General features: G+C 40.9%; 1 protein-coding gene across 4 annotated transcripts in view; it reads left to right on the forward strand.

Annotated features, from left to right (window-relative positions):
• The window catches only part of PTPN11 (protein tyrosine phosphatase non-receptor type 11), a 78,449-nt gene extending 73,832 nt beyond the window's left edge, over positions 1 to 4,617 (forward strand). For all 4 annotated transcript variants that reach the window (XM_030860492.2, XM_030860493.2, XM_060310447.1 and 1 more), the window contains exon 16: positions 603 to 4,617. The gene's annotated coding sequence lies outside the window, so the exon portion shown is untranslated. The remainder of the gene's footprint in view (positions 1 to 602) is intronic.
• The last annotated feature ends 3,322 nt before the right edge of the window (positions 4,618 to 7,939 follow it).

The following is a 7,939-nucleotide window of genomic DNA, read 5'->3' on the forward strand; positions in this document are numbered from 1 at the left end:
TTTTAAAACCCAGCCTCTTTTTTCTTCTGCCTGTATTTCTTTCTCCAAGCTGGATTCATTACATATTGAAATCAAATACAGAATTAATTCTGTGAAGGGCAGCGTTAGCACTTAGAGAAAAATGGTTGATACTGGTGATGAAGGGCAGATATCATCATTCCTGCAATTTTTATTAAAGTAGGTTAACCCACGCTGTGCTGGGAGTTGATCTGTAGGGATCTAGGGACTGTGGGGACATGGCACTGGATGGTCAGAGTCAGGATGCCTGAGTTTTCACCCCAGTGGGCCTCTGATTGGCTGGCTGTATGACACAGGGCACTGGACTTCCTGGGCCTCTGACTGGCTCAACTCCACATCCCTTCCAGCTCTGATGCTGGGAATTCGTCTCCCTTGTACGTCTCCTTCCTTCCAATCACCTTTTTAGACAGGGACCCAATTGTGTGATGTATGTTTAAAAGGTAAGTTTTTAGCAGTTCACGTCGAAATCCCCATTTCAATGAATAGTATATTTAAAAGCTCTAAATCTACTTTAAAATGGTTTACTGCCTTGCCAAACTTTTAGATGTATGCTCCTTAAAAATTCTAACTTATTTCTTTGCCAGATGTGGACTTTCCCCCTCTCCCTGAAAAGATCAAGAACAGATGCAAGAAAGTTTACATGAAGAATGAATTTGAATTTGGAAGGCTTGCATTGTGGTTGACTACCTTTTGATAAGCAAAATTTGAAACCATTTAAAGACCACTGTATTCTAACTCAACAATACCTGATTTCCAATTACTCATGTCCTCAGATAAGAAGAAATCATCTCTATGATGTAGACAGTGTTATATTTTATGGAATTTTATTTTAAATTGAGGAAGCAGTTAAATTGTGCTCTATATTTTCCAGATGATGGTTATTCAAATTCTAGTTATTGGCATTTTTTTCTTTTGATAACCTCAACAAACTTAGTTTCCCCCCTGCTTTGTGGGGAATGATAGGGCACTTGTAAGAGGAGAAATGATTGGGGATAATTAAGTAACAACACCCTATAGAAGTGAGAACAATTTCATTTATCATCACTTATCCAGTAGTGGATAATGCATTTTGATGGCCTCTTATTTTGGCTAAATAATAATTAAGCCAGTGCCCCAGACTGTCTCCCCTTGCATTGCCATTGAAAAATCATGGGGGCGGAAATCATGGGAACTTAGGATAAAAGGCATGGTTTCTTCTTAGCAGTTGACCAATTACCATTCAGCCTGTTGACTGAGAAACTCGTGGTGGGAAAACGTTTGTCATCTTTTCTTTTCATTTGAGTAATTGTATTTAGGAAAAAATGCATCTATGGATAACCAGTTTTGGGTTATCACTTGTTGCTGACAAACCACCTTAAAACTGAGTGGCTTAAAACAACAACTGGCTTTTCCCCATCTCTTCAAACTGGGCTGGGCTCAGCTGAGCGGTTCCTCTCCTTGTCTTGCTGGTGTCACTCGTGGTTGGCAGGATGGCTGGGCCTCTCCATCTGCATGCGGTCCTCAGGTCTCACCTTCTCCACGTGGCCTCGCCCACAGGGTAGCTGGACCACATTTATGGCAGCTCAGAGGTCCCAAGGGTATAAAGCAGTAGTGGCCAGGTTTAAGACTTAAACCCAGAACTGTCACAGCATCACTTCTACTGCCTTCTATTGATTAAAACCAGTCCCAGGCCCAGCTCCGATTTGGGAAGAGGAGACTGCACGAGGGCATGAAATGGAGGTGAGGTTCCTTGGAGGCCCCCAGTGTAACAGACCGTCAGAACCAGTGCCATGGAAAAACAGCTAAAAAAAGAGGTTAGCAAAAGTAGAAGCTGCTAGTGACCTTGGGAAGCTGAAGCTGGTTATGATAGCTGCTGTAAGCTGGAAGTCAGGCAGAAACAGAGGGCCTTCAGCGAGCTTCCTGAAACAGTTCTGCTGGCTCTTAGCATATGTTCTAAACCATTGCTTTGGGAAACTGGTCTCTTAAGGTTGGGTGTGTTCGGGAGGGCAGAGCATTTGAAAGCAGAGCCACCTCATTGCCCTGGCCGCTGCAGAGGGAGGTGAATGGGGTGCTTTCTTCACGCCCCTGGCTTCAGTCGGGCCCCACACCCATGCACGCAGTCAAGGCTGCAGTGCGGAGGGGCAGTTCTCGTGAGGCCACTAGTCAGATTGAATTAGCAGTAGCTCATTTTTGTTTTAACCAAGCATTAGGATTTGCTAATGTTCTACCTGAAGTGCCTTCTCCAAAGACATCCCTCTTTGCCCTGTGTGTTGAATCATCATTCAGTGAGTGTATTTCAATTGAAGTATCATTGGTGGACTTTGTAAAGATAATAAAATGCCACGGCAGCTTTGCCGTTAAGTCATGATCTCCTTAATCGAATTCTTCTTGCTTTGTCTCCAGAAAAGGAAGGACTAGATCCAACCCTGTTAGTAGCTCCTTTCTGAGGTGTTTACCTCCTTTGAAACCCTGAGGTTGTTTGGGGAGAGCCTGGCTGCCATTTTCACAGACAAAATTACATTGACTTCTCCCCCCACCTCCCCTCCCCCCCATCCATTGAACTTAGAATTGTTGAAGGTAATTACCTTCTAAGAGGAATGTAAATGACTGCTGTCTTCTTGTCAAGCCTGTAAAGAAAGAGATTCCAGTTCAGTACTTGCAACAAGGATCTTGAATCCTGTTATTTGTGTTGCATTGTCACATTGAATGGTTCTCGTTTTTGCGATAACGTTTTGACTCTGGACTTTGGGGGCAAGGTCTTTCACCAGCATACAAGGATTTGATTGTACAACATATCTGCTGCATTAACGTCTCTGCCTGTAGCTTAAGATCAGTTGTTTTTGCACTTGGAAACACCTGATCCTGGCCAGCTTCGTTTGTAATAGGACATTGATTTCATTTAGATTTCCCTCCACGAAGTCAGCACCTATTATGTGGTGTAAACTGATGCCAAGACAAGATTAATAGTCCCTAGGTTGCCTAGGTTTGTCGTGTGTTTGGTAAAGGTGATTGCAGGTTCTCCGGTAAGATTACATGGGATGGATTCACGTGGAGGGGCTGTGAAGAAGGGGGAGGGGGAGGTGAGCTCGAGGTACGGGTGTAAAAAAAACAGTGGAAATGGAAGTTCCAAAGAGGTGGTTTCTGAGGAAGTCAGAGGGCCTGGGACCACAGCAGTCAGTAATAGTTGAATCAGGTTACCTGGAAAATAGGTGTGATAGCTACACGTCTGTAGTCTGCTTCCGCATTGCTGGTAGACATTAAATTTGCACAATATTCCCATAGCTGGCTAAGTATTTTAAAATTACAAGCATAGGATTTTATATTTGGGGTGAAGAAATTATCTGGCATGTGGTATTGGGGTTTTTTAAAAAAGCCAAATTTCAGTCTTAATAGCCTGTTTTTTTTTTAAAAAAACAAAACAAAACAAAAAGACACCTTGTATCCAGTGTGTGGCCCTCCTGAAAATTCTGGTCATCTCGCCCTTTGAAATTGGTGACTTTACAAATGTGGCTAAATGGGGATGAGAAAATACATGTACTACTTTCTTGGTGTTCGTGCATTCTTTACGGAGCCCAGTTGCTTTGGAACAGCCAAGAAAATCATCAAGATTATTTTTAGGGGTTATTAAGGGGTTACTAGGGTTTTTAAGAACTAATATAATGTCCTGGGTTATTTCTAGTTCAGAGGAATGTGGAAAAAGGTATGCAATTGTGAAGTGTTCTGTTGTAGCTTGTTAATCCGTAAGGGAAACTTAGACTGTAGACGTAAGTACAAACCCAGTGCAGTTTTTGTTTTCTGTATGTTGTTGGCGGAATAAAGTTTTACATCGTAAGCACATGGCCTCCCTGATTTCAATATGCCTTTATTAGGATCTGTATTAGCCCTTAATTTCGTTAAAATCTTTTTTCCTCTTCCTCTTGAAAAATAAGTTCCAAAATATAGTTTATTATACCTTCCATCCTTAAAAAGTTTGTTCCTTTTTTACTATGGGCAGTTCACATAAGGCAAAAATATTAAACAGTTGGTTTTAGTGTGTTGTATAACTTTGCTGTATATCAAACTAATTTTTACAAGTTTTCATCCTAAACCTCAAATCATGTAATTAATAATTTGCCTGTTTATTTATGACCTAGTTGTGATTCTTTTATTAATAAAAGCTAATGGAAAAGGATCCTTTATTAAGTCGATGACTAGATCTACAGTTAATTTTCCTGCAGTATATGAAGTATTGTACCAGAGTATTAAAAGATATGTAATATTTTATTGATAAATCTCTCCTTTAAAAGGAATACGTTTTAGGATGTCATCATTTTGATGTGAATCATGTAAATGTTGATAATATGCACTGTTTATTATACATTAGTGTTTCAAGAGATTCACTTAATTGCCTTTTTGCCCACGTATATTATGTAGTCTATTTGCAATTGTTTTTTAAAAAATGACATTAAAAGAATAGTTTATGTAGAGAAACATTAGTGGATGTTAATTGTCTCCTCACCTGTATTTATGGGTGTTAGTTCAACTGCTTTGCTAGTTGCAAAGCTGTATTATCAGAGTAAAAGTGTATTTGTAAACTGTATGGGAACTAAAAATTAGGAATAAAACCATTTTCGTATATTATGGTATTTGTCATTTACTTCATCTGAAATGTCCAGGAAAAACTGGGGTTACAGGTCCCTTAACCTCTTATACTAGCCAAATGCTGACGTTTTGCAGCTCTTATCTAGAAGGGAACCTGGAATTCAGAATGAATGAATCAGTTCCTCAAGCATTTGAGTGCCTATTTTATGAGTAGCTTTGGGAGACAGGGAATTTTATTTGGAAGAACTTATGAGTAAATAGCGAGTAAAAAGTATGTCTGTATAATGTATACAGGACATGATTAGACTTCCCTGGTGGTCCAGTGGTTAAGACTCCACGCTCCCAATGCAGGGGGCCCACGTTAGATCCCTGATCAGGGAACTAGATCCCGCATGCCACAACTAAGAGCCAACATGCCGCAACTAAAGATCCCACGTGCCACAACCAAGACCCGTAGCTAAATAAATAAATAAATAAATATTATATATTAAAAAAGAATCTGTGGGTGGTTTATGGACAAAGAAATTCATGTGTTGCTCAGACTTGTTGTCATGTCTCTACCTGGTAAGGCCATAGACCGTTTTGGGTACAAATTCTCTTCCATTCAGCAAAGATTAAATCCCCACTAGAAGCTAGGGACTGGGAAATGGATGAATAAAACAGTTATACAGGTAGTTATTCGATTAGAGTAAACAATAAGGGTATTAACTGAAATTGATGGTTACATAGAGGAATGAATTACAGGGAGTTAGGATTCAATGGTGAGGATCACTTAAGCTTATTCTTGACCAGTGGGGAACCTTGTGTGTGTGTGTGTGTGTGTGTGTGTGTGTGTGTGTGTGTGTGTGTGTGTGTGTGTGTGTGTGTATAGAGAAAGAGGGAAACTGTCCTTTCATTTTCTTATGGGTTCAGTCAAGGCCAGTTTCTCTTTGGATCTCTTTTTAGAAATGAACATGCAAGGCAAATAGCTATTTCTCTATTCAGCTCTTGCTTCTCCATTCATCTCTGAACAAAGAATAACTCTCTCTGTCATGATCTATACCAGTGGCAGTTCTAGCACTCTTTTGGACACATTTTGCAACAAAATATAGTACATATTTATGAGTGTCTTTATTCTCTATCCATGCATCTACTTACTGCATTTTTAACCATTCAGTTCTTGATGAAATATAAATTCACTGTGTTGGATGATCTAGGCCAGTTTTGCTAGGACTTCCTAGTATAGAGTATAAATTATGGTTTGGAATGAGCCGTTTCATTCCGAATGTAATCATTATTGAGATAACATTTTTCAAGGGAAATATCAAGTTCATGTCATAAGGCAAAGGATTTTTTTTCCTGCATTGTAAATGTTTTCATATAAATTTACAAAGTCAATAAAGTTACATTGTAATTTAGTTTTACAATTAATGAATCATCCTTTATTAAGAAAGATAACATCTGTTCATTCAGGATTACCCTAGATAACTCAGGTGATCTAGGTCTTCCAAGTGATGGTATTTTTTTTTTTTTTTTTTGGCCACACCACGTGGCTTGAGGGATCTTAGTTCCCGGACCAGGGATCGAACCTGGGCCCTCGGCAGTGAAAGCACAAAGTCCTAACCACTGGACCGCCAGGGAATTCCTGGTGATGGTATTTGAATGTGGCCTCATGATTCATGAGGTCTTGTGTGCTTGTCTTTTACTTTGTTTAAAAAATTGTTTTAATTGTAAAATATGGGTAAAACAAAATTGGCCATTTAAACCACTTTTAAGTATACAGTGCAGGGAATTCACATTATTGTGCAACATTAAACCATGATCCGTTGCTAGAATTGTTTTCATCATCACAACTGAAATTCTGTACCCATTAACCAATATGTCTGCTTAAAAAAATTTCCCCCCCTTAGGCTTAAAGCTCTTCTGAACTTAAAAATTGTGTGTATTTTTTTTGAGTAGATAATACGTTCACTTAGAACAAAGTGTAAAAGGTTCAGAAGAGCATACAGTGGGAAATCTCGTCCACACCTGTCTCCCGTGAACAGTCTTTCTCATTATCCCCAAGGACCCAGAGCAACTTTGAACATATGCCTCACTGTAAGTGCTGGTTCCCAGGGTTTACATTTGTTACTTGGATGTAGAATGTTGAATTGTGCCCCAGTGAGGCTGACCCTAGTTATAGCCCTACCAGCTTCTTTCCTCACACCTTTATCAAACTACCTTTCAGACTTGAGCCCTCATCTGTCTGATAGGTGAACAAAGATAGTTCAGTGTAACTAAATTTGCATCTCTCTTAAGAAGGAGGACACGCATCTTTTCAAATGCTTTGTTTACGCTTTTCTGTGAACTCTTTAGGTCACTTGCCTTTTTTTTTCTTTCAAGTTCTGGGTCTGTCTTATTTTGAGTTTAGGAATGAAGATACTTAATTCTCTATGACTGACTGACGACTGAAATTACTGAGTCACCAGGATCAATTTCTATAAACCGCCCTTTAGGTGCATATGGGATGCACCTGTCTGTGCATTTTGGTTTGGGCCTTGCTGTGATTGTCATTCTCAGTGGGGATGAGGGAAAGCGTTCTTGCCATCACCAGGATGCTAAAGCTCTATACCAGCTACCATGTGAGACTGGTCTTAATTATCTGGGCCGGTGAGTTGAGAATTACTTCAGATTTTCTTTCAGATTCAAAAGTGCCAAACAATAATGCATGCATGCATCCATTCAACCACTTTTTTTTTTTTTTTTTTTTTTTGGCTGCGTTGGGTCTTTGTTGCTTCACGCGGGCTTTCTCTAGTTGCAGCAAGAGGGGGCTACTCTTCATTGCAGTGCGCGGGCGTCTCATTGCAGTGGCTTCTCTTGTTGTGGAGCATGGGCTCTAGGCGCACGGGCTTCAGTAGTCATGGCACACGAGCTCAGTAGTTGTGGTGCATGGGCTTAGTTGCTCCACGGCATATGAGATCTTCCTGGACCAGGGCTTGAACCCGTGACCCCTGCATTGGCAGGCGGATTCTTTTTTTTTTTTTTTTTTTGGCGATATGTGGGCCTCTCACTGTTGTGGCCTCTCCCATTGCGGAGCACAGGCTCCAGACGTGCAGGCCCAGCGGCCATGGCTCACGGGCCCAGCCGCTCCACGGCGTGTGGGATCTTCCCGGACTGGGGCACGAACCCGTGTCCCCTGCATCGGCAGGCGGACTCTCAACCACTGCGCCACCAGGGAAACCCGGCAGGTGGATTCTTAACCACTGCACCACCGGGGAAGGCCCCTCAACCACTTTTTAATGAGTACAGTGAGCCGTTGACTAGGTGCTGTGAGGAATACAAAACAAGTATCTGTCTTGATCCCTGTCTTAAAGAACTTGATGGCCCATTTAGGGAGAGGAGA

This window comes from Globicephala melas, chromosome 13 (genome assembly GCF_963455315.2).
Source record: "Globicephala melas chromosome 13, mGloMel1.2, whole genome shotgun sequence".
In the NCBI taxonomy this organism is placed as follows: domain Eukaryota; kingdom Metazoa; phylum Chordata; class Mammalia; order Artiodactyla; family Delphinidae; genus Globicephala; species Globicephala melas.